The sequence below is a fragment of the Aphelocoma coerulescens genome, unplaced genomic scaffold (genome assembly GCF_041296385.1).
Source record: "Aphelocoma coerulescens isolate FSJ_1873_10779 unplaced genomic scaffold, UR_Acoe_1.0 HiC_scaffold_71, whole genome shotgun sequence".
NCBI lineage: Eukaryota > Metazoa > Chordata > Aves > Passeriformes > Corvidae > Aphelocoma > Aphelocoma coerulescens.
The window spans coordinates 1,773,892-1,799,360 of NW_027184058.1; positions in this window are offsets into that span (position 1 = coordinate 1,773,892).

Genomic DNA, 25,469 nt, shown 5'->3' on the forward strand with positions numbered 1-25,469 from the left:
AAAAAAACGGACAAACTTCTCAGAGCGTTTGTTCAAGGACACACATACACACTCCTCTGCATCCTGCTTGCAGCAAGAGCAGAGGAAGCAACTTGGTTTCTTTTTAGCCAGTTTTCAGCTCCTTTTCTCTGGGGGGAGATGGAGAGTTGAACTTTGTTTTCCTGGGACTTTGGGGGTTTTTTTCCCTTCTTCTCTTCTTGACTCTTTCAACATCAGAGCACATTGGGAGAATTTTCTCCCGAGGTGGGGGCCCTGAATGTGGGCCCATGAGCCAGCTGCAAGGAGGAGGAGAGAGACTACACCTACGGAAGTGTTGGGGTTCCTCCCCCCTGCCATGCGGTCATGGGAGAGGGGACCCTGGGGTAGAGGCATGGCCTGGGCACGGGGTCTCCCTGCTCCCTGCTCACATGTGCCCTAATCCTGTTCAGCACTGCTTATTTTGTGTTGCCTTGTGCGAGGAGGGCCCTGGTTGTTCCGTGATTGCTCAGTTCTTTGGCAGTGCCCCGCCCATGTGGCTGGAGAAGAAAGAGCTCTGAAACTTCTCTCAAGAATCGCTCCCTGTTTCTTTGCACGGGCCTCGCTGTCTATGGATGTTTCAGGAGACCCCACCGAAACACAGAAGGACTCTCAAATTATCCCAGCTTTCTCTCCACAGCGAGAGGTTTTAATATTTAGCATTGTTATCCTTTTCCTGTGTGTTTGTTAAAAAAATAGTTTTTATCTCTTTCACTTTCTTCCCAGGAAAGTTCTTTTTTCCAAAAACCTGGTGGGGGAGGGCTGGGTGTAACCTGCCTTCTATCAGAGGATATTTTCCTCCAAATTTGTCCAAACCGGCACAGCCTGTCCTTTCCTGGGTCTCTGTTGCAGATGGAAGCTGCTGGTGCCATTGTCAGCTTGAAGCCCTCTTTTGATGCAAGCAGATGTTGCCAGGTGTGTTCAGCAGCTGTTGCTCAATGCTTATGCCAAGCTCTTGTGTTCCTCATGGAACCAAGGAGCCATTGTGACACTGCAGGGGCTGATGGCATCAAGGAGGCAATTGTGACAGTACAGAACCTCCTAGAAACAAGGCTCCATTGTGACACCGTGGGGAATAATGGAATCAAGGAGCCCATTGTGACACGGCTGCATGGAACCAATGGTCCATGGTTACACGGCGGATTCAAGAAGAGCACGGTGACACCACGCAACATCACGGAACCATAGGTCCATTGTGACACAGCGGGGCCTCATGGAAACAAGGGGACCATTGTGGCAAAGCAGGGCCTAATGGAAGCATGGAGGGCATTGTGACACTAAGGAAACTCCTGGAACCAAGATGACCACTGGCACATAATGGAACCTCATGGAAGCAAGCCTCCACGATGGTTTTGGAGGGCCTCAGGGACCACAGGACCCATTGTGACACAGCAGGACCTGGTGGAACCAAGGAGCCTTTGTGATACTCCACATCTGCATGGAAGCCAGGGTGCACTGAGACACAGCGGGGCCTTGTTGGAACCAAAGACACCTCTGCAAAAAGCAGGCTAGCTCATAGAAGCAAGGAGTCCTTTCTTACAACATCAAAGCTATGGAAGCAAGGGACCATTGTGACACTGCGGGGCCTCATGGAACCAATTGTCCATGATGACAGTGCGGATCAAAGGAGACCATGGTGACACTGCGGAACCTGATGGAACCAAGGAGCCATTGTGACACAGTGGGGCCTCATGGAATCAAAGAGACCATTGTGACCCAGGTGTTGCATGGGAAGGCAAGGAGCCATTGTGACACTTTGGGCTTCTTCCCTTGAGCTCTGCAGCTGGCTGTCCCAGCCAAGCGCACCATGTGCCACCTGCTCTCCTCAGGGCTCTGCCTGCACACAGCCCCAGGAGAAGTTTTCCTGTTTGGAAGGAAAGAATGGAAAAGCCGGAGCAGGTTTCCTAAACAACAAACCCCACTCAGGAGCCACATGCTCAGTACAGGCTGCCGGGAACGATGTCCCCTTTCTACAAGGGTCAGTGTGAGCAGGAATGAATGATCTCTGGGAGCAGAATTCTCGGAGTCTTTCCACTGAATTCTCTGTCCCTGTGTCTTGGGGTGACTTTATCATGTGTATCCCCTATTGCTGCTCTATGCCCAGAAGTGAACTTTGTGCGTTTCTGTGCCTTTCAACTGAGCCTGAGAGGGGGGAGAGGAAAAAAAACCGGACAAACTTCTCAGAGCGTTTGTTCAAGGACACACATACACACTCCTCGGCATCCTGCTTGCAGCAAGAGCAGAGGAAGCAACTTGGTTTCTTTTTAGCCAGTTTTCAGCTCCTTTTCTCTGGGGGGAGATGGAGAGTTGAACTTTGTTTTCCTGGGACTTCGGGGGTTTTTTTCCCTTCTTCTCTTCTTGACTCTTTCAACATCAGAGCACATTGGGAGAATTTTCTCCCGAGGTGGGGGCCCTGAATGTGGGCCCATGAGCCAGCTGCAAGGAGGAGGAGAGAGACTACACCTACGGAAATGTTGGGGTTCCTCCCCCCTGCCATGCGGTCATGGGAGAGGGGACCCTGGGGTAGAGGCATGGCCTGGGCACGGGGTCTCCCTGCTCCCTGCTCACATGTGCCCTAATCCTGTTCAGCACTGCTTATTTTGTGTTGCCCTGTGCCAGGAGGGCCCTGGTTGTGCCGTGATTGCTCAGTTCTTTGGCAGTGCCCCGCCCATGTGGCTGGAGAAGAAAGAGCTCTGAAACTTCTCTCAAGAATCGCTCCCTGTTTCTTTGCACGGGCCTCGCTGTCTATGGATGTTTCAGGAGACCCCACCGAAACACAGAAGGACTCTCAAATTATCCCAGCTTTCTCTGCACAGCGAGAGCTTTTAATATTTAGCATTGTTATCCTTTTCCTGTGTGTTTGTTAAAAAAGTAGTTTTTATCTCTTTCACTTTCTTCCCAGGAAAGTTCTTTTTTCCAAAAACCTGGTGGGGGAGGGCTGGGTGTAACCTGCCTTCTATCAGAGGATATTTTCCTCCAGATTTGTCCAAACCGGCACAGCCTGTCCTTTCCTGGGTCTCTGTTGCAGATGGAAGCTGCTGGTGCCATTGTCAGCTTGAAGCCCTCTTTTGATGCAAGCAGATGTTGCCAGGTGTGTTCAGCAGCTGTTGCTCAATGCTTATGCCAAGCTCTTGTGTTCCTCATGGAACCAAGGAGCCATTGTGACACTGCAGGGGCTGATGGCATCAAGGAGGCAATTGTGACAGTACAGAACCTCCTAGAAACAAGGCTCCATTGTGACACCGTGGGGAATCATGGAATCAAGGAGCCCATTGTGACACGGCTGCATGGAACCAATGGTCCATGGTTACACGGCGGATTCAAGAAGAGCACGGTGACACCACGCAACATCATGGAACCATAGGTCCATTGTGACACAGCGGGGCCTCATGGAAACAAGGGGAACATTGTGGCAAAGCAGGGCCTAATGGAAGCCTGGAGAGCATTGTGACATTGTGGGGAATCATGGAAACATGGAGAGCATTGTGACACTAAGGAAACTCCTGGAACCAAGATGACCACTGGCACATAATGGAACCTCATGGAAGCAAGCCTCCATGATGACTTTGGAGGGCCTCAGGGACCACAGGACCCATTGTGACACAGCAGGACCTGGTGGAACCAAGGAGCCTTTGTGATACTCCAGATCCACATGGAAGCCAGGGTGCACTGAGACACAGTGGGGCCTTGTTGGAACCAAAGACACCTCTGCAAAAAGCAGGCTAGCTCACAGAAGCAAGGAGTCCATTGTTACAACGTAAAAGCTATGGAAGCAAGGGACCATTGTGACACTGCGGGGCCTCATGGAACCAATTGTCCATGATGACAGTGCGGATCAAAGGAGACCATGGTGACACTGCGGAACCTGATGGAACCAAGGAGCCATTGTGACACAGTGGGGCCTCATGGAATCAAGGAGACCATTGTGACCCAGGTGTTGCATGGGAAGGCAAGGAGCCATTGTGACACTTTGGGCTTCTTCCCTTGAGCTCTGCAGCTGGCTGTCCCAGCCCAGCGCACCATGTGCCACCTGCTCTCCTCAGGGCTCTGCCTGCACACAGCCCCAGGAGAAGTTTTCCTGTTTGCAAGGAAAGAATGGAAAAGCCGGAGCAGGTTTCCTAAACAACAAACCCCACTCAGGAGCCACATGCTCAGTACAGGCTGCCTGGAACGATGTCCCCTTTCTACAAGGGTCAGTGTGAGCAGGAATGAATGATCTCTGGGAGCAGAATTCTCGGAGTCTTTCCACTGAATTCTCTGTCCCTGTGTCTTGGGGTGACTTTATCATGTGTATCCCCTATTGCTGCTCTATGCCCAGAAGTGAACTTTGTGCATTTCTGTGCCTTTCAACTGAGCCTGAGAGGGGGGAGAGGAAAAAAAACCGGACAAACTTCTCAGAGCGTTTGTTCAAGGACACACATACACACTCCTCTGCATCCTGCTTGCAGCAAGAGCAGAGGGAAGCAACTTTGTTTCTTTTTAGCCAGTTTTCAGCTCCTTTTCTCTGGGGGGAGATGGAGAGTTGAACTTTGTTTTCCTGGGACTTCGGGGGTTTTTTTTCCCTTCTTCTCTTCTTGACTCTTTCAACATCAGAGCACATTGGGAGAATTTTCTCCCGAGGTGGGGGCCCTGAATGTGGGCCCATGAGCCAGCTGCAAGGAGGAGGAGAGAGGCTACACCTACGGAAGTGTTGGGGTTCCTCCCCCCTGCCATGAGGTCATGGGAGAGGGGACCCTGGGGTAGAGGCATGGCCTGGGCACGGGGGTCTCCCTGCTCCCTGCTCACATGTGCCCTAACCCTGTTCAGCACTGCTTATTTTGTGTTGCCTTGTGCGAGGAGGGCCCTGGTTGTGCTGTGATTGCTCAGTTCTTTGGCAGTGCCCCGCCCATGTGGCTGGAGAAGAAAGAGCTCTGAAACTTCTCTCAAGAATCGCTCCCTGTTTCTTTGCACGGGCCTCGCTGTCTATGGATGTTTCAGGAGACCCCACCGAAACACAGAAGGACTCTCAAATTATCCCAGGTTTCTCTCCACAGCGAGAGGTTTTAATATTTAGCATTGTTATCCTTTTCCTGTGTGTTTGTTAAAAAAATAGTTTTTATCTCTTTCACTTTCTTCCCAGGAAAGTTCTTTTTTCCAAAAACCTGGTGGGGGAGGGCTGGGTGTAACCTGCCTTCTATCAGAGGATATTTTCCTCCAAATTTGTCCAAACCGGCACAGCCTGTCCTTTCCTGGGTCTCTGTTGCAGATGGAAGCTGCTGGTGCCATTGTCAGCTTGAAGCCCTCTTTTGATGCAAGCAGATGTTGCCAGGTGTGTTCAGCAGCTGTTGCTCAATGCTTATGCCAAGCTATTGTGTTCCTCATGGAACCAAGGAGCCATTGTGACACTGCAGGGGCTGATGGCATCAAGGAGGCAATTGTGACAGTACAGAACCTCCTAGAAACAAGGCTCCATTGTGACACCGTGGGGAATCATGGAATCAAGGAGCCCATTGTGACACGGCTGCATGGAACCAATGGTCCATGGTTACACGGCGGATTCAAGAAGAGCACGGTGACACCACGCAACATCACGGAACCATAGGTCCATTGTGACACAGCGGGGCCTCATGGAAACAAGGGGACCATTGTGGCAAAGCAGGGCCTAATGGAAGCCTGGAGGGCATTGTGACACTAAGGAAACTCCTGGAACCAAGATGACCACTGGCACATAATGGAACCTCATGGAAGCAAGCCTCCACAATGACTTTGGAGGGCCTCAGGGACCACAGGACCCATTGTGACACAGCAGGACCTGGTGGAACCAAGGAGCCTTTGTGATACTCCAGATCCGCATGGAAGCCAGGGTGCACTGAGACACAGCGGGGCCTTGTTGGAACCAAAGACACCTCTGCAAAAAGCAGGCTAGCTCACAGAAGCAAGGAGTCCATTGTTACAACGTAAAAGCTATGGAAGCAAGGGACCATTGTGACACTGCGGGGCCTCATGGAACCAATTGTCCATGATGACAGTGCGGATCAAAGGAGACCATGGTGACACTGCGGAACCTGATGGAACCAAGGAGCCATTGTGACACAGTGGGGCCTCATGGAATCAAAGAGACCATTGTGACCCAGGTGTTGCATGGGAAGGCAAGGAGCCATTGTGACACTTTGGGCTTCTTCCCTTGAGCTCTGCAGCTGGCTGTCCCAGCCCAGCGCACCATGTGCCACCTGCTCTCCTCAGGGCTCTGCCTGCACACAGCCCCAGGAGAAGTTTTCCTGTTTGCAAGGAAAGAATGGAAAAGCCGGAGCAGGTTTCCTAAACAACAAACCCCACTCAGGAGCCACATGCTCAGTACAGGCTGCCTGGAACGATGTCCCCTTTCTACAAGGGTCAGTGTGAGCAGGAATGAATGATCTCTGGGAGCAGAATTCTCGGAGTCTTTCCACTGAATTCTCTGTCCCTGTGTCTTGGGGTGACTTTATCATGTGTATCCCCTATTGCTGCTCTATGCCCAGAAGTGAACTTTGTGCATTTCTGTGCCTTTCAACTGAGCCTGAGAGGGGGGAGAGGAAAAAAAACGGACAAACTTCTCAGAGCGTTTGTTCAAGGACACACATACACACTCCTCTGCATCCTGCTTGCAGCAAGAGCAGAGGAAGCAACTTGGTTTCTTTTTAGCCAGTTTTCAGCTCCTTTTCTCTGGGGGGAGATGGAGAGTTGAACTTTGTTTTCCTGGGACTTTGGGGGTTTTTTTCCCTTCTTCTCTTCTTGACTCTTTCAACATCAGAGCACATTGGGAGAATTTTCTCCCGAGGTGGGGGCCCTGAATGTGGGCCCATGAGCCAGCTGCAAGGAGGAGGAGAGAGACTACACCTACGGAAGTGTTGGGGTTCCTCCCCCCTGCCATGCGGTCATGGGAGAGGGGACCCTGGGGTAGAGGCATGGCCTGGGCACGGGGTCTCCCTGCTCCCTGCTCACATGTGCCCTAATCCTGTTCAGCACTGCTTATTTTGTGTTGCCTTGTGCGAGGAGGGCCCTGGTTGTTCCGTGATTGCTCAGTTCTTTGGCAGTGCCCCGCCCATGTGGCTGGAGAAGAAAGAGCTCTGAAACTTCTCTCAAGAATCGCTCCCTGTTTCTTTGCACGGGCCTCGCTGTCTATGGATGTTTCAGGAGACCCCACCGAAACACAGAAGGACTCTCAAATTATCCCAGCTTTCTCTCCACAGCGAGAGGTTTTAATATTTAGCATTGTTATCCTTTTCCTGTGTGTTTGTTAAAAAAATAGTTTTTATCTCTTTCACTTTCTTCCCAGGAAAGTTCTTTTTTCCAAAAACCTGGTGGGGGAGGGCTGGGTGTAACCTGCCTTCTATCAGAGGATATTTTCCTCCAAATTTGTCCAAACCGGCACAGCCTGTCCTTTCCTGGGTCTCTGTTGCAGATGGAAGCTGCTGGTGCCATTGTCAGCTTGAAGCCCTCTTTTGATGCAAGCAGATGTTGCCAGGTGTGTTCAGCAGCTGTTGCTCAATGCTTATGCCAAGCTCTTGTGTTCCTCATGGAACCAAGGAGCCATTGTGACACTGCAGGGGCTGATGGCATCAAGGAGGCAATTGTGACAGTACAGAACCTCCTAGAAACAAGGCTCCATTGTGACACCGTGGGGAATAATGGAATCAAGGAGCCCATTGTGACACGGCTGCATGGAACCAATGGTCCATGGTTACACGGCGGATTCAAGAAGAGCACGGTGACACCACGCAACATCACGGAACCATAGGTCCATTGTGACACAGCGGGGCCTCATGGAAACAAGGGGACCATTGTGGCAAAGCAGGGCCTAATGGAAGCATGGAGGGCATTGTGACACTAAGGAAACTCCTGGAACCAAGATGACCACTGGCACATAATGGAACCTCATGGAAGCAAGCCTCCACGATGGTTTTGGAGGGCCTCAGGGACCACAGGACCCATTGTGACACAGCAGGACCTGGTGGAACCAAGGAGCCTTTGTGATACTCCACATCTGCATGGAAGCCAGGGTGCACTGAGACACAGCGGGGCCTTGTTGGAACCAAAGACACCTCTGCAAAAAGCAGGCTAGCTCATAGAAGCAAGGAGTCCTTTCTTACAACATCAAAGCTATGGAAGCAAGGGACCATTGTGACACTGCGGGGCCTCATGGAACCAATTGTCCATGATGACAGTGCGGATCAAAGGAGACCATGGTGACACTGCGGAACCTGATGGAACCAAGGAGCCATTGTGACACAGTGGGGCCTCATGGAATCAAAGAGACCATTGTGACCCAGGTGTTGCATGGGAAGGCAAGGAGCCATTGTGACACTTTGGGCTTCTTCCCTTGAGCTCTGCAGCTGGCTGTCCCAGCCAAGCGCACCATGTGCCACCTGCTCTCCTCAGGGCTCTGCCTGCACACAGCCCCAGGAGAAGTTTTCCTGTTTGGAAGGAAAGAATGGAAAAGCCGGAGCAGGTTTCCTAAACAACAAACCCCACTCAGGAGCCACATGCTCAGTACAGGCTGCCGGGAACGATGTCCCCTTTCTACAAGGGTCAGTGTGAGCAGGAATGAATGATCTCTGGGAGCAGAATTCTCGGAGTCTTTCCACTGAATTCTCTGTCCCTGTGTCTTGGGGTGACTTTATCATGTGTATCCCCTATTGCTGCTCTATGCCCAGAAGTGAACTTTGTGCGTTTCTGTGCCTTTCAACTGAGCCTGAGAGGGGGGAGAGGAAAAAAAACCGGACAAACTTCTCAGAGCGTTTGTTCAAGGACACACATACACACTCCTCGGCATCCTGCTTGCAGCAAGAGCAGAGGAAGCAACTTGGTTTCTTTTTAGCCAGTTTTCAGCTCCTTTTCTCTGGGGGGAGATGGAGAGTTGAACTTTGTTTTCCTGGGACTTCGGGGGTTTTTTTCCCTTCTTCTCTTCTTGACTCTTTCAACATCAGAGCACATTGGGAGAATTTTCTCCCGAGGTGGGGGCCCTGAATGTGGGCCCATGAGCCAGCTGCAAGGAGGAGGAGAGAGACTACACCTACGGAAATGTTGGGGTTCCTCCCCCCTGCCATGCGGTCATGGGAGAGGGGACCCTGGGGTAGAGGCATGGCCTGGGCACGGGGTCTCCCTGCTCCCTGCTCACATGTGCCCTAATCCTGTTCAGCACTGCTTATTTTGTGTTGCCCTGTGCCAGGAGGGCCCTGGTTGTGCCGTGATTGCTCAGTTCTTTGGCAGTGCCCCGCCCATGTGGCTGGAGAAGAAAGAGCTCTGAAACTTCTCTCAAGAATCGCTCCCTGTTTCTTTGCACGGGCCTCGCTGTCTATGGATGTTTCAGGAGACCCCACCGAAACACAGAAGGACTCTCAAATTATCCCAGCTTTCTCTGCACAGCGAGAGCTTTTAATATTTAGCATTGTTATCCTTTTCCTGTGTGTTTGTTAAAAAAGTAGTTTTTATCTCTTTCACTTTCTTCCCAGGAAAGTTCTTTTTTCCAAAAACCTGGTGGGGGAGGGCTGGGTGTAACCTGCCTTCTATCAGAGGATATTTTCCTCCAGATTTGTCCAAACCGGCACAGCCTGTCCTTTCCTGGGTCTCTGTTGCAGATGGAAGCTGCTGGTGCCATTGTCAGCTTGAAGCCCTCTTTTGATGCAAGCAGATGTTGCCAGGTGTGTTCAGCAGCTGTTGCTCAATGCTTATGCCAAGCTCTTGTGTTCCTCATGGAACCAAGGAGCCATTGTGACACTGCAGGGGCTGATGGCATCAAGGAGGCAATTGTGACAGTACAGAACCTCCTAGAAACAAGGCTCCATTGTGACACCGTGGGGAATCATGGAATCAAGGAGCCCATTGTGACACGGCTGCATGGAACCAATGGTCCATGGTTACACGGCGGATTCAAGAAGAGCACGGTGACACCACGCAACATCATGGAACCATAGGTCCATTGTGACACAGCGGGGCCTCATGGAAACAAGGGGAACATTGTGGCAAAGCAGGGCCTAATGGAAGCCTGGAGAGCATTGTGACATTGTGGGGAATCATGGAAACATGGAGAGCATTGTGACACTAAGGAAACTCCTGGAACCAAGATGACCACTGGCACATAATGGAACCTCATGGAAGCAAGCCTCCATGATGACTTTGGAGGGCCTCAGGGACCACAGGACCCATTGTGACACAGCAGGACCTGGTGGAACCAAGGAGCCTTTGTGATACTCCAGATCCACATGGAAGCCAGGGTGCACTGAGACACAGTGGGGCCTTGTTGGAACCAAAGACACCTCTGCAAAAAGCAGGCTAGCTCACAGAAGCAAGGAGTCCATTGTTACAACGTAAAAGCTATGGAAGCAAGGGACCATTGTGACACTGCGGGGCCTCATGGAACCAATTGTCCATGATGACAGTGCGGATCAAAGGAGACCATGGTGACACTGCGGAACCTGATGGAACCAAGGAGCCATTGTGACACAGTGGGGCCTCATGGAATCAAGGAGACCATTGTGACCCAGGTGTTGCATGGGAAGGCAAGGAGCCATTGTGACACTTTGGGCTTCTTCCCTTGAGCTCTGCAGCTGGCTGTCCCAGCCCAGCGCACCATGTGCCACCTGCTCTCCTCAGGGCTCTGCCTGCACACAGCCCCAGGAGAAGTTTTCCTGTTTGCAAGGAAAGAATGGAAAAGCCGGAGCAGGTTTCCTAAACAACAAACCCCACTCAGGAGCCACATGCTCAGTACAGGCTGCCTGGAACGATGTCCCCTTTCTACAAGGGTCAGTGTGAGCAGGAATGAATGATCTCTGGGAGCAGAATTCTCGGAGTCTTTCCACTGAATTCTCTGTCCCTGTGTCTTGGGGTGACTTTATCATGTGTATCCCCTATTGCTGCTCTATGCCCAGAAGTGAACTTTGTGCATTTCTGTGCCTTTCAACTGAGCCTGAGAGGGGGGAGAGGAAAAAAAACGGACAAACTTCTCAGAGCGTTTGTTCAAGGACACACATACACACTCCTCTGCATCCTGCTTGCAGCAAGAGCAGAGGAAGCAACTTGGTTTCTTTTTAGCCAGTTTTCAGCTCCTTTTCTCTGGGGGGAGATGGAGAGTTGAACTTTGTTTTCCTGGGACTTTGGGGGTTTTTTTCCCTTCTTCTCTTCTTGACTCTTTCAACATCAGAGCACATTGGGAGAATTTTCTCCCGAGGTGGGGGCCCTGAATGTGGGCCCATGAGCCAGCTGCAAGGAGGAGGAGAGAGACTACACCTACGGAAGTGTTGGGGTTCCTCCCCCCTGCCATGAGGTCATGGGAGAGGGGACCCTGGGGTAGAGGCATGGCCTGGGCACGGGGTCTCCCTGCTCCCTGCTCACATGTGCCCTAATCCTGTTCAGCACTGCTTATTTTGTGTTGCCTTGTGCGAGGAGGGCCCTGGTTGTTCCGTGATTGCTCAGTTCTTTGGCAGTGCCCCGCCCATGTGGCTGGAGAAGAAAGAGCTCTGAAACTTCTCTCAAGAATCGCTCCCTGTTTCTTTGCACGGGCCTCGCTGTCTATGGATGTTTCAGGAGACCCCACCGAAACACGGAAGGACTCTCAAATTATCCCAGCTTTCTCTGCACAGCGAGAGCTTTTAATATTTAGCATTGCTATCCTTTTCCTGTGTGTTTGTTAAAAAAGTAGTTTTTATCTCTTTCACTTTCTTCCCAGGAAAGTTCTTTTTTCCAAAAACCTGGTGGGGGAGGGCTGGGTGTAACCTGCCTTCTATCAGAGGATATTTTCCTCCAAATTTGTCCAAACCGGCACAGCCTGTCCTTTCCTGGGTCTCTGTTGCAGATGGAAGCTGCTGGTGCCATTGTCAGCTTGAAGCCCTCTTTTGATGCAAGCAGATGTTGCCAGGTGTGTTCAGCAGCTGTTGCTCAATGCTTATGCCAAGCTATTGTGTTCCTCATGGAACCAAGGAGCCATTGTGACACTGCAGGGGCTGATGGCATCAAGGAGGCAATTGTGACAGTACAGAACCTCCTAGAAACAAGGCTCCATTGTGACACCGTGGGGAATCATGGAATCAAGGAGCCCATTGTGACACGGCTGCATGGAACCAATGGTCCATGGTTACACGGCGGATTCAAGAAGAGCACGGTGACACCACGCAACATCACGGAACCATAGGTCCATTGTGACACAGCGGGGCCTCATGGAAACAAGGGGACCATTGTGGCAAAGCAGGGCCTAATGGAAGCATGGAGGGCATTGTGACACTAAGGAAACTCCTGGAACCAAGATGACCACTGGCACATAATGGAACCTCATGGAAGCAAGCCTCCACAATGACTTTGGAGGGCCTCAGGGACCACAGGACCCATTGTGACACAGCAGGACCTGGTGGAACCAAGGAGCCTTTGTGATACTCCAGATCCGCATGGAAGCCAGGGTGCACTGAGACACAGCGGGGCCTTGTTGGAACCAAAGACACCTCTGCAAAAAGCAGGCTAGCTCACAGAAGCAAGGAGTCCATTGTTACAACGTAAAAGCTATGGAAGCAAGGGACCATTGTGACACTGCGGGGCCTCATGGAACCAATTGTCCATGATGACAGTGCGGATCAAAGGAGACCATGGTGACACTGCGGAACCTGATGGAACCAAGGAGCCATTGTGACACAGTGGGGCCTCATGGAATCAAGGAGACCATTGTGACCCAGGTGTTGCATGGGAAGGCAAGGAGCCATTGTGACACTTTGGGCTTCTTCCCTTGAGCTCTGCAGCTGGCTGTCCCAGCCCAGCGCACCATGTGCCACCTGCTCTCCTCAGGGCTCTGCCTGCACACAGCCCCAGGAGAAGTTTTCCTGTTTGCAAGGAAAGAATGGAAAAGCCGGAGCAGGTTTCCTAAACAACAAACCCCACTCAGGAGCCACATGCTCAGTACAGGCTGCCTGGAACGATGTCCCCTTTCTACAAGGGTCAGTGTGAGCAGGAATGAATGATCTCTGGGAGCAGAATTCTCGGAGTCTTTCCACTGAATTCTCTGTCCCTGTGTCTTGGGGTGACTTTATCATGTGTATCCCCTATTGCTGCTCTATGCCCAGAAGTGAACTTTGTGCATTTCTGTGCCTTTCAACTGAGCCTGAGAGGGGGGAGAGGAAAAAAAAACGGACAAACTTCTCAGAGCGTTTGTTCAAGGACACACATACACACTCCTCTGCATCCTGCTTGCAGCAAGAGCAGAGGAAGCAACTTGGTTTCTTTTTAGCCAGTTTTCAGCTCCTTTTCTCTGGGGGGAGATGGAGAGTTGAACTTTGTTTTCCTGGGACTTTGGGGGTTTTTTTCCCTTCTTCTCTTCTTGACTCTTTCATCATCAGAGCACATTGGGAGAATTTTCTCCCGAGGTGGGGGCCCTGAATGTGGGCCCATGAGCCAGCTGCAAGGAGGAGGAGAGAGACTACACCTACGGAAGTGTTGGGGTTCCTCCCCCCTGCCATGCGGTCATGGGAGAGGGGACCCTGGGGTAGAGGCATGGCCTGGGCACGGGGTCTCCCTGCTCCCTGCTCACATGTGCCCTAATCCTGTTCAGCACTGCTTATTTTGTGTTGCCTTGTGCGAGGAGGGCCCTGGTTGTTCCGTGATTGCTCAGTTCTTTGGCAGTGCCCCGCCCATGTGGCTGGAGAAGAAAGAGCTCTGAAACTTCTCTCAAGAATCGCTCCCTGTTTCTTTGCACGGGCCTCGCTGTCTATGGATGTTTCAGGAGACCCCACCGAAACACAGAAGGACTCTCAAATTATCCCAGCTTTCTCTGCACAGCGAGAGCTTTTAATATTTAGCATTGCTATCCTTTTCCTGTGTGTTTGTTAAAAAAATAGTTTTTATCTCTTTCACTTTCTTCCCAGGAAAGTTCTTTTTTCCAAAAACCTGGTGGGGGAGGGCTGGGTGTAACCTGCCTTCTATCAGAGGATATTTTCCTCCAAATTTGTCCAAACCGGCACAGCCTGTCCTTTCCTGGGTCTCTGTTGCAGATGGAAGCTGCTGGTGCCATTGTCAGCTTGAAGCCCTCTTTTGATGCAAGCAGATGTTACCAGGTGTGTTCAGCAGCTGTTGCTCAATGCTTATGCCAAGCTATTGTGTTCCTCATGGAACCAAGGAGCCATTGTGACACTGCAGGGGCTGATGGCATCAAGGAGGCAATTGTGACAGTACAGAACCTCCTAGAAACAAGGCTCCATTGTGACACCGTGGGGAATCATGGAATCAAGGAGCCCATTGTGACACGGCTGCATGGAACCAATGGTCCATGGTTACACGGCGGATTCAAGAAGAGCACGGTGACACCACGCAACATCATGGAACCATAGGTCCATTGTGACACAGCGGGGCCTCATGGAAACAAGGGGACCATTGTGGCAAAGCAGGGCCTAATGGAAGCATGGAGGGCATTGTGACACTAAGGAAACTCCTGGAACCAAGATGACCACTGGCACATAATGGAACCTCATGGAAGCAAGCCTCCACGATGGTTTTGGAGGGCCTCAGGGACCACAGGACCCATTGTGACACAGCAGGACCTGGTGGAACCAAGGAGCCTTTGTGATACTCCACATCCACATGGAAGCCAGGGTGCACTGAGACACAGCGGGGCCTTGTTGGAACCAAAGACACCTCTGCAAAAAGCAGGCTAGCTCATAGAAGCAAGGAGTCCTTTCTTACAACATCAAAGCTATGGAAGCAAGGGACCATTGTGACACTGCGGGGCCTCATGGAACCAATTGTCCATGATGACAGTGCGGATCAAAGGAGACCATGGTGACACTGCGGAACCTGATGGAACCAAGGAGCCATTGTGACACAGTGGGGCCTCATGGAATCAAGGAGACCATTGTGACCCAGGTGTTGCATGGGAAGGCAAGGAGCCATTGTGACACTTTGGGCTTCTTCCCTTGAGCTCTGCAGCTGGTTGTCCCAGCCAAGCGCACCATGTGCCACCTGCTCTCCTCAGGGCTCTGCCTGCACACAGCCCCAGGAGAAGTTTTCCTGTTTGGAAGGAAAGAATGGAAAAGCCGGAGCAGGTTTCCTAAACAACAAACCCCACTCAGGAGCCACATGCTCAGTACAGGCTGCCGGGAACGATGTCCCCTTTCTACAAGGGTCAGTGTGAGCAGGAATGAATGATCTCTGGGAGCAGAATTCTCGGAGTCTTTCCACTGAATTCTCTGTCCCTGTGTCTTGGGGTGACTTTATCATGTGTATCCCCCTATTGCTGCTCTATGCCCAGAAGTGAACTTTGTGCATTTCTGTGCCTTTCAACTGAGCCTGAGAGGGGGGAGAGGAAAAAAACCGGACAAACTTCTCAGAGCGTTTGTTCAAGGACACACATACACACTCCTCTGCATCCTGCTTGCAGCAAGAGCAGAGGAAGCAACTTTGTTTCTTTTTAGCCAGTTTTCAGCTCCTTTTCTCTGGGGGGAGATGGAGAGTTGAACTTTGTTTTCCTGGGACTTCGGGGGTTTTTTTCCCTTCTTCTCTTCTTGACTCTTTCAACATCAGAGCACATTGGGAGAATTTTCTCCCGAGGTGGGGGCCCTGAATGTGGGCCCATGAGCCAGCTGCAAGGAGGAGGAGAGAGACTACACCTACGGAAGTGTTGGGGTTCCTCCCCCCTGCCATGAGGTCATGGGAGAGGGGACCCTGGGGTAGAGGCATGGCCTGGGCACGGGGTCTCCCTGCTCCCTGCTCACATGTGCCCTAATCCTGTTCAGCACTGCTTATTTTGTGTTGCCCTGTGCCAGGAGGGCCCTGGTTGTGCCGTGATTGCTCAGTTCTTTGGCAGTGCCCCGCCCATGTGGCTGGAGAAGAAAGAGCTCTGAAACTTCTCTCAAGAATGGCTCCCTGTTTCTTTGCACGGGCCTCGCTGTCTATGGATGTTTCAGGAGACCCCACCGAAACACAGAAGGACTCTCAAATTATCCCAGCTTTCTCTGCACAGCGAGAGCTTTTAATATTTAGCATTGTTATCCTTTTCCTGTGTGTTTGTTAAAAAAGTAGTTTTTATCTCTTTCACTTTTATCCCAGGAAAGTTCTTTTTTCCAAAAACCTGGTGGGGGAGGGCTGGGTGTAACCTGCCTTCTATCAGAGGATATTTTCCTCCAAATTTGTCCAAACCGGCACAGCCTGTCCTTTCCTGGGTCTCTGTTGCAGATGGAAGCTGCTGGTGCCATTGTCAGCTTGAAGCCCTCTTTTGATGCAAGCAGATGTTGCCAGGTGTGTTCAGCAGCTGTTGCTCAATGCTTATGCCAAGCTATTGTGTTCCTCATGGAACCAAGGAGCCATTGTGACACTGCAGGGGCTGATGGCATCAAGGAGGCAATTGTGACAGTACAGAACCTCCTAGAAACAAGGCTCCATTGTGACACCGTGGGGAATCATGGAATCAAGGAGCCCATTGTGACACGGCTGCATGGAACCAATGGTCCATGGTTACACGGCGGATTCAAGAAGAGCACGGTGACACCACGCAACATCATGGAACCATAGGTCCATTGTGACACAGCGGGGCCTCATGGAAACAAGGGGACCATTGTGGCAAAGCAGGGCCTAATGGAAGCCTGGAGGGCATTGTGACACTAAGGAAACTCCTGGAACCAAGATGACCACTGGCACATAATGGAACCTCATGGAAGCAAGCCTCCACAATGACTTTGGAGGGCCTCAGGGACCACAGGACCCATTGTGACACAGCAGGACCTGGTGGAACCAAGGAGCCTTTGTGATACTCCAGATCCGCATGGAAGCCAGGGTGCACTGAGACACAGCGGGGCCTTGTTGGAACCAAAGACACCTCTGCAAAAAGCAGGCTAGCTCATAGAAGCAAGGAGTCCATTGTTACAACGTAAAAGCTATGGAAGCAAGGGACCATTGTGACACTGCGGGGCCTCATGGAACCAATTGTCCATGATGACAGTGCGGATCAAAGGAGACCATGGTGACACTGCGGAACCTGATGGAACCAAGGAGCCATTGTGACACAGTGGGGCCTCATGGAATCAAGGAGACCATTGTGACCCAGGTGTTGCATGGGAAGGCAAGGAGCCATTGTGACACTTTGGGCTTCTTCCCTTGAGCTCTGCAGCTGGCTGTCCCAGCCCAGCGCACCATGTGCCACCTGCTCTCCTCAGGGCTCTGCCTGCACACAGCCCCAGGAGAAGTTTTCCTGTTTGCAAGGAAAGAATGGAAAAGCCGGAGCAGGTTTCCTAAACAACAAACCCCACTCAGGAGCCACATGCTCAGTACAGGCTGCCTGGAACGATGTCCCCTTTCTACAAGGGTCAGTGTGAGCAGGAATGATCTCTGGGAGCAGAATTCTCGGAGTCTTTCCACTGAATTCTCTGTCCCTGTGTCTTGGGGTGACTTTATCATGTGTATCCCCTATTGCTGCTCTATGCCCAGAAGTGAACTTTGTGCATTTCTGTGCCTTTCAACTGAGCCTGAGAGGGGGGAGAGGAAAAAAAACCGGACAAACGTCTCAGAGCGTTTGTTCAAGGACACACATACACACTCCTCTGCATCCTGCTTGCAGCAAGAGCAGAGGGAAGCAACTTTGTTTCTTTTTAGCCAGTTTTCAGCTCCTTTTCTCTGGGGGGAGATGGAGAGTTGAACTTTGTTTTCCTGGGACTTCGGGGGTTTTTTTCCCTTCTTCTCTTCTTGACTCTTTCAACATCAGACCACATTGGGAGAATTTTCTCCCGAGGTGGGGGCCCTGAATGTGGGCCCATGAGCCAGCTGCAAGGAGGAGGAGAGAGACTGCACCTACGGAAGTGTTGGGGTTCCTCCCCCCTGCCATGAGGTCATGGGAGAGGGGACCCTGGGGTAGAGGCATGGCCTGGGCACGGGGTCTCCCTGCTCCCTGCTCACATGTGCCCTAATCCTGTTCAGCACTGCTTATTTTGTGTTGCCTTGTGCGAGGAGGGCCCTGGTTGTGCTGTGATTGCTCAGTTCTTTGGCAGTGCCCCGCCCATGTGGCTGGAGAAGAAAGAGCTCTGAAACTTCTCTCAAGAATCGCTCCCTGTTTCTTTGCACGGGCCTCGCTGTCTATGGATGTTTCAGGAGACCCCAGCGAAACACGGAAGGACTCTCAAATTATCCCAGCTTTCTCTGCACAGCGAGAGCTTTTAATATTTAGCATTGCTATCCTTTTCCTGTGTGTTTGTTAAAAAAATAGTTTTTATCTCTTTCACTTTCTTCCCAGGAAAGTTCTTTTTTCCAAAAACCTGGTGGGGGAGGGCTGGGTGTAACCTGCCTTCTATCAGAGGATATTTTCCTCCACATTTGTCCAAACCGGCACAGCCTGTCCTTTCCTGGGTCTCTGTTGCAGATGGAAGCTGCTGGTGCCATTGTCAGCTTGAAGCCCTCTTTTGATGCAAGCAGATGTTGCCAGGTGTGTTCAGCAGCTGTTGCTCAATGCTTATGCCAAGCTATTGTGTTCCTCATGGAACCAAGGAGCCATTGTGACACTGCAGGGGCTGATGGCATCAAGGAGGCAATTGTGACAGTACAGAACCTCCTAGAAACAAGGCTCCATTGTGACACCGTGGGGAATCATGGAATCAAGGAGCCCATTGTGACACGGCTGCATGGAACCAATGGTCCATTGTTACACGGCGGATTCAAGAAGAGCACGGTGACACCACGCAACATCACGGAACCATAGGTCCATTGTGACACAGCGGGGCCTCATGGAAACAAGGGGACCATTGTGGCAAAGCAGGGCCTAATGGAAGCATGGAGGGCATTGTGACACTAAGGAAACTCCTGGAACCAAGATGACCACTGGCACATAATGGAACCTCATGGAAGCAAGCCTCCACAATGACTTTGGAGGGCCTCAGGGACCACAGGACCCATTGTGACACAGCAGGACCTGGTGGAACCAAGGAGCCTTTGTGATACTCCAGATCCGCATGGAAGCCAGGGTGCACTGAGACACAGCGGGGCCTTGTTGGAACCAAAGACACCTCTGCAAAAAGCAGGCTAGCTCACAGAAGCAAGGAGTCCATTGTTACAACGTAAAAGCTATGGAAGCAAGGGACCATTGTGACACTGCGGGGCCTCATGGAACCAATTGTCCATGATGACAGTGCGGATCAAAGGAGACCATGGTGACACTGCGGAACCTGATGGAACCAAGGAGCCATTGTGACACAGTGGGGCCTCATGGAATCAAGGAGACCATTGTGACCCAGGTGTTGCATGGGAAGGCAAGGAGCCATTGTGACACTTTGGGCTTCTTCCCTTGAGCTCTGCAGCTGGCTGTCCCAGCCCAGCGCACCATGTGCCACCTGCTCTCCTCAGGGCTCTGCCTGCACACAGCCCCAGGAGAAGTTTTCCTGTTTGCAAGGAAAGAATGGAAAAGCCGGAGCAGGTTTCCTAAACAACAAACCCCACTCAGGAGCCACATGCTCAGTACAGGCTGCCTGGAACGATGTCCCCTTTCTACAAGGGTCAGTGTGAGCAGGAATGAATGATCTCTGGGAGCAGAATTCTCGGAGTCTTTCCACTGAATTCTCTGTCCCTGTGTCTTGGGGTGACTTTATCATGTGTATCCCCTATTGCTGCTCTATGCCCAGAAGTGAACTTTGTGCATTTCTGTGCCTTTCAACTGAGCCTGAGAGGGGGGAGAGGAAAAAAAACCGGACAAACTTCTCAGAGCGTTTGTTCAAGGACACACATACACACTCCTCTGCATCCTGCTTGCAGCAAGAGCAGAGGAAGCAACTTGGTTTCTTTTTAGCCAGTTTTCAGCTCCTTTTCTCTGGGGGGAGATGGAGAGTTGAACTTTGTTTTCCTGGGACTTTGGGGGTTTTTTTCCCTTCTTCTCTTCTTGACTCTTTCAACATCAGAGCACATTGGGAGAATTTTCTCCCGAGGTGGGGGCCCTGAATGTGGGCCCATGAGCCAGCTGCAAGGAGGAGGAGAGAGACTACACCTACGGAAGTGTTGGGGTTCCTCCCCCCTGCCATGCGGTCATGGGAGAGGGGACCCTGGGGTAGAGGCATGGCCTGGGCACGGGGTCTCCCTGCTCCCTGCTCACATGTGCCCTAACCCTGTTCAGCACTGCTTATTTTGTGTTGCCTTGTGCGAGGAGGGCCCTGGTTGTTCCGTGATTGCTCAGTTCTTTGGCAGTGCCCCGCCCATGTGGCTGGAGAAGAAAGAGCTCTGAAACTTCTCTCAAGAATCGCTCCCTGTTTCTTTGCACGGGCCTCGCTGTCTATGGATGTTTCAGGAGACCCCACCGAAACACAGAAGGACTCTCAAATTATCCCAGCTTTCTCTGCACAGCGAGAGCTTTTAATATTTAGCATTGCTATCCTTTTCCTGTGTGTTTGTTAAAAAAATAGTTTTTATCTCTTTCACTTTCTTCCCAGGAAAGTTCTTTTTTCCAAAAACCTGGTGGGGGAGGGCTGGGTGTAACCTGCCTTCTATCAGAGGATATTTTCCTCCAAATTTGTCCAAACCGGCACAGCCTGTCCTTTCCTGGGTCTCTGTTGCAGATGGAAGCTGCTGGTGCCATTGTCAGCTTGAAGCCCTCTTTTGATGCAAGCAGATGTTGCCAGGTGTGTTCAGCAGCTGTTGCTCAATGCTTATGCCAAGCTCTTGTGTTCCTCATGGAACCAAGGAGCCATTGTGACACTGCAGGGGCTGATGGCATCAAGGAGGCAATTGTGACAGTACAGAACCTCCTAGAAACAAGGCTCCATTGTGACACCGTGGGGAATCATGGAATCAAGGAGCCCATTGTGACACGGCTGCATGGAACCAATGGTCCATGGTTACACGGCGGATTCAAGAAGAGCACGGTGACACCACGCAACATCACGGAACCATAGGTCCATTGTGACACAGCGGGGCCTCATGGAAACAAGGGGACCATTGTGGCAAAGCAGGGCCTAATGGAAGCATGGAGGGCATTGTGACACTAAGGAAACTCCTGGAACCAAGATGACCACTGGCACATAATGGAACCTCATGGAAGCAAGCCTCCACGATGGTTTTGGAGGGCCTCAGGGACCACAGGACCCATTGTGACACAGCAGGACCTGGTGGAACCAAGGAGCCTTTGTGATACTCCACATCCACATGGAAGCCAGGGTGCACTGAGACACAGCGGGGCCTTGTTGGAACCAAAGACACCTCTGCAAAAAGCAGGCTAGCTCATAGAAGCAAGGAGTCCTTTCTTACAACATCAAAGCTATGGAAGCAAGGGACCATTGTGACACTGCGGGGCCTCATGGAACCAATTGTCCATGATGACAGTGCGGATCAAAGGAGACCATGGTGACACTGCGGAACCTGATGGAACCAAGGAGCCATTGTGACACAGTGGGGCCTCATGGAATCAAAGAGACCATTGTGACCCAGGTGTTGCATGGGAAGGCAAGGAGCCATTGTGACACTTTGGGCTTCTTCCCTTGAGCTCTGCAGCTGGTTGTCCCAGCCAAGCGCACCATGTGCCACCTGCTCTCCTCAGGGCTCTGCCTGCACACAGCCCCAGGAGAAGTTTTCCTGTTTGGAAGGAAAGAATGGAAAAGCCGGAGCAGGTTTCCTAAACAACAAACCCCACTCAGGAGCCACATGCTCAGTACAGGCTGCCGGGAACGATGTCCCCTTTCTACAAGGGTCAGTGTGAGCAGGAATGAATGATCTCTGGGAGCAGAATTCTCGGAGTCTTTCCACTGAATTCTCTGTCCCTGTGTCTTGGGGTGACTTTATCATGTGTATCCCCTATTGCTGCTCTATGCCCAGAAGTGAACTTTGTGCATTTCTGTGCCTTTCAACTGAGCCTGAGAGGGGGGAGAGGAAAAAAACCGGACAAACTTCTCAGAGCGTTTGTTCAAGGACACACATACACACTCCTCTGCATCCTGCTTGCAGCAAGAGCAGAGGAAGCAACTTGGTTTCTTTTTAGCCAGTTTTCAGCTCCTTTTCTCTGGGGGGAGATGGAGAGTTGAACTTTGTTTTCCTGGGACTTTGGGGGTTTTTTTCCCTTCTTCTCTTCTTGACTCTTTCAACATCAGAGCACATTGGGAGAATTTTCTCCCGAGGTGGGGGCCCTGAATGTGGGCCCATGAGCCAGCTGCAAGGAGGAGGAGAGAGACTACACCTACGGAAGTGTTGGGGTTCCTCCCCCCTGCCATGCGGTCATGGGAGAGGGGACCCTGGGGTAGAGGCATGGCCTGGGCACGGGGTCTCCCTGCTCCCTGCTCACATGTGCCCTAATCCTGTTCAGCACTGCTTATTTTGTGTTGCCTTGTGCGAGGAGGGCCCTGGTTGTTCCGTGATTGCTCAGTTCTTTGGCAGTGCCCCGCCCATGTGGCTGGAGAAGAAAGAGCTCTGAAACTTCTCTCAAGAATCGCTCCCTGTTTCTTTGCACGGGCCTCGCTGTCTATGGATGTTTCAGGAGACCCCACCGAAACACAGAAGGACTCTCAAATTATCCCAGCTTTCTCTGCACAGCGAGAGCTTTTAATATTTAGCATTGCTATCCTTTTCCTGTGTGTTTGTTAAAAAAATAGTTTTTATCTCTTTCACTTTCTTCCCAGGAAAGTTCTTTTTTCCAAAAACCTGGTGGGGGAGGGCTGGGTGTAACCTGCCTTCTATCAGAGGATATTTTCCTCCAAATTTGTCCAAACCGGCACAGCCTGTCCTTTCCTGGGTCTCTGTTGCAGATGGAAGCTGCTGGTGCCATTGTCAGCTTGAAGCCCTCTTTTGATGCAAGCAGATGTTGCCAGGTGTGTTCAGCAGCTGTTGCTCAATGCTTATGCCAAGCTCTTGTGTTCCTCATGGAACCAAGGAGCCATTGTGACACTGCAGGGGCTGATGGCATCAAGGAGGCAATTGTGACAGTACAGAACCTCCTAGAAACAAGGCTCCATTGTGACACCGTGGGGAATCATGGAATCAAGGAGCCCATTGTGACACGGCTGCATGGAACCAATGGTCCATGGTTACACGGCGGATTCAAGAAGAGCACGGTGACACCACGCAACATCACGGAACCATAGGTCCATTGTGACACAGCGGGGCCTCATGGAAACAAGGGGACCATTGTGGCAAAGCAGGGCCTAATGGAAGCATGGAGGGCATTGTGACACTAAGGAAACTCCTGGAACCAAGATGACCACTGGCACATAATGGAACCTCATGGAAGCAAGCCTCCACGATGGTTTTGGAGGGCCTCAGGGACCACAGGACCCATTGTGACACAGCAGGACCTGGTGGAACCAAGGAGCCTTTGTGATACTCCACATCCACATGGAAGCCAGGGTGCACTGAGACACAGCGGGGCCTTGTTGGAACCAAAGACACCTCTGCAAAAAGCAGGCTAGCTCATAGAAGCAAGGAGTCCTTTCTTACAACATCAAAGCTATGGAAGCAAGGGACCATTGTGACACTGCGGGGCCTCATGGAACCAATTGTCCATGATGACAGTGCGGATCAAAGGAGACCATGGTGACACTGCGGAACCTGATGGAACCAAGGAGCCATTGTGACACAGTGGGGCCTCATGGAATCAAAGAGACCATTGTGACCCAGGTGTTGCATGGGAAGGCAAGGAGCCATTGTGACACTTTGGGCTTCTTCCCTTGAGCTCTGCAGCTGGTTGTCCCAGCCAAGCGCACCATGTGCCACCTGCTCTCCTCAGGGCTCTGCCTGCACACAGCCCCAGGAGAAGTTTTCCTGTTTGGAAGGAAAGAATGGAAAAGCCGGAGCAGGTTTCCTAAACAACAAACCCCACTCAGGAGCCACATGCTCAGTACAGGCTGCCGGGAACGATGTCCCCTTTCTACAAGGGTCAGTGTGAGCAGGAATGAATGATCTCTGGGAGCAGAATTCTCGGAGTCTTTCCACTGAATTCTCTGTCCCTGTGTCTTGGGGTGACTTTATCATGTGTATCCCCTATTGCTGCTCTATGCCCAGAAGTGAACTTTGTGCATTTCTGTGCCTTTCAACTGAGCCTGAGAGGGGGGAGAGGAAAAAAACCGGACAAACTTCTCAGAGCGTTTGTTCAAGGACACACATACACACTCCTCTGCATCCTGCTTGCAGCAAGAGCAGAGGAAGCAACTTTGTTTCTTTTTAGCCAGTTTTCAGCTCCTTTTCTCTGGGGGGAGATGGAGAGTTGAACTTTGTTTTCCTGGGACTTCGGGGGTTTTTTTCCCTTCTTCTCTTCTTGACTCTTTCAACATCAGACCACATTGGGAGAATTTTCTCCCGAGGTGGGGGCCCTGAATGTGGGCCCATGAGCCAGCTGCAAGGAGGAGGAGAGAGACTACACCTACGGAAGTGTTGGGGTTCCTCCCCCCTGCCATGAGGTCATGGGAGAGGGGACCCTGGGGTAGAGGCATGGCCTGGGCACGGGGTCTCCCTGCTCCCTGCTCACATGTGCCCTAATCCTGTTCAGCACTGCTTATTTTGTGTTGCCCTGTGCCAGGAGGGCCCTGGTTGTGCCGTGATTGCTCAGTTCTTTGGCAGTGCCCCGCCCATGTGGCTGGAGAAGAAAGAGCTCTGAAACTTCTCTCAAGAATGGCTCCCTGTTTCTTTGCACGGGCCTCGCTGTCTATGGATGTTTCAGGAGACCCCACCGAAACACAGAAGGACTCTCAAATTATCCCAGCTTTCTCTGCACAGCGAGAGCTTTTAATATTTAGCATTGTTATCCTTTTCCTGTGTGTTTGTTAAAAAAGTAGTTTTTATCTCTTTCACTTTCTTCCCAGGAAAGTTCTTTTTTCCAAAAACCTGGTGGGGGAGGGCTGGGTGTAACCTGCCTTCTATCAGAGGATATTTTCCTCCAAATTTGTCCAAACCGGCACAGCCTGTCCTTTCCTGGGTCTCTGTTGCAGATGGAAGCTGCTGGTGCCATTGTCAGCTTGAAGCCCTCTTTTGATGCAAGCAGATGTTGCCAGGTGTGTTCAGCAGCTGTTGCTCAATGCTTATGCCAAGCTATTGTGTTCCTCATGGAACCAAGGAGCCATTGTGACACTGCAGGGGCTGATGGCATCAAGGAGGCAATTGTGACAGTACAGAACCTCCTAGAAACAAGGCTCCATTGTGACACCGTGGGGAATCATGGAATCAAGGAGCCCATTGTGACACGGCTGCATGGAACCAATGGTCCATGGTTACACGGCGGATTCAAGAAGAGCACGGTGACACCACGCAACATCATGGAACCATAGGTCCATTGTGACACAGCGGGGCCTCATGGAAACAAGGGGACCATTGTGGCAAAGCAGGGCCTAATGGAAGCCTGGAGGGCATTGTGACACTAAGGAAACTCCTGGAACCAAGATGACCACTGGCACATAATGGAACCTCATGGAAGCAAGCCTCCACAATGACTTTGGAGGGCCTCAGGGACCACAGGACCCATTGTGACACAGCAGGACCTGGTGGAACCAAGGAGCCTTTGTGATACTCCAGATCCGCATGGAAGC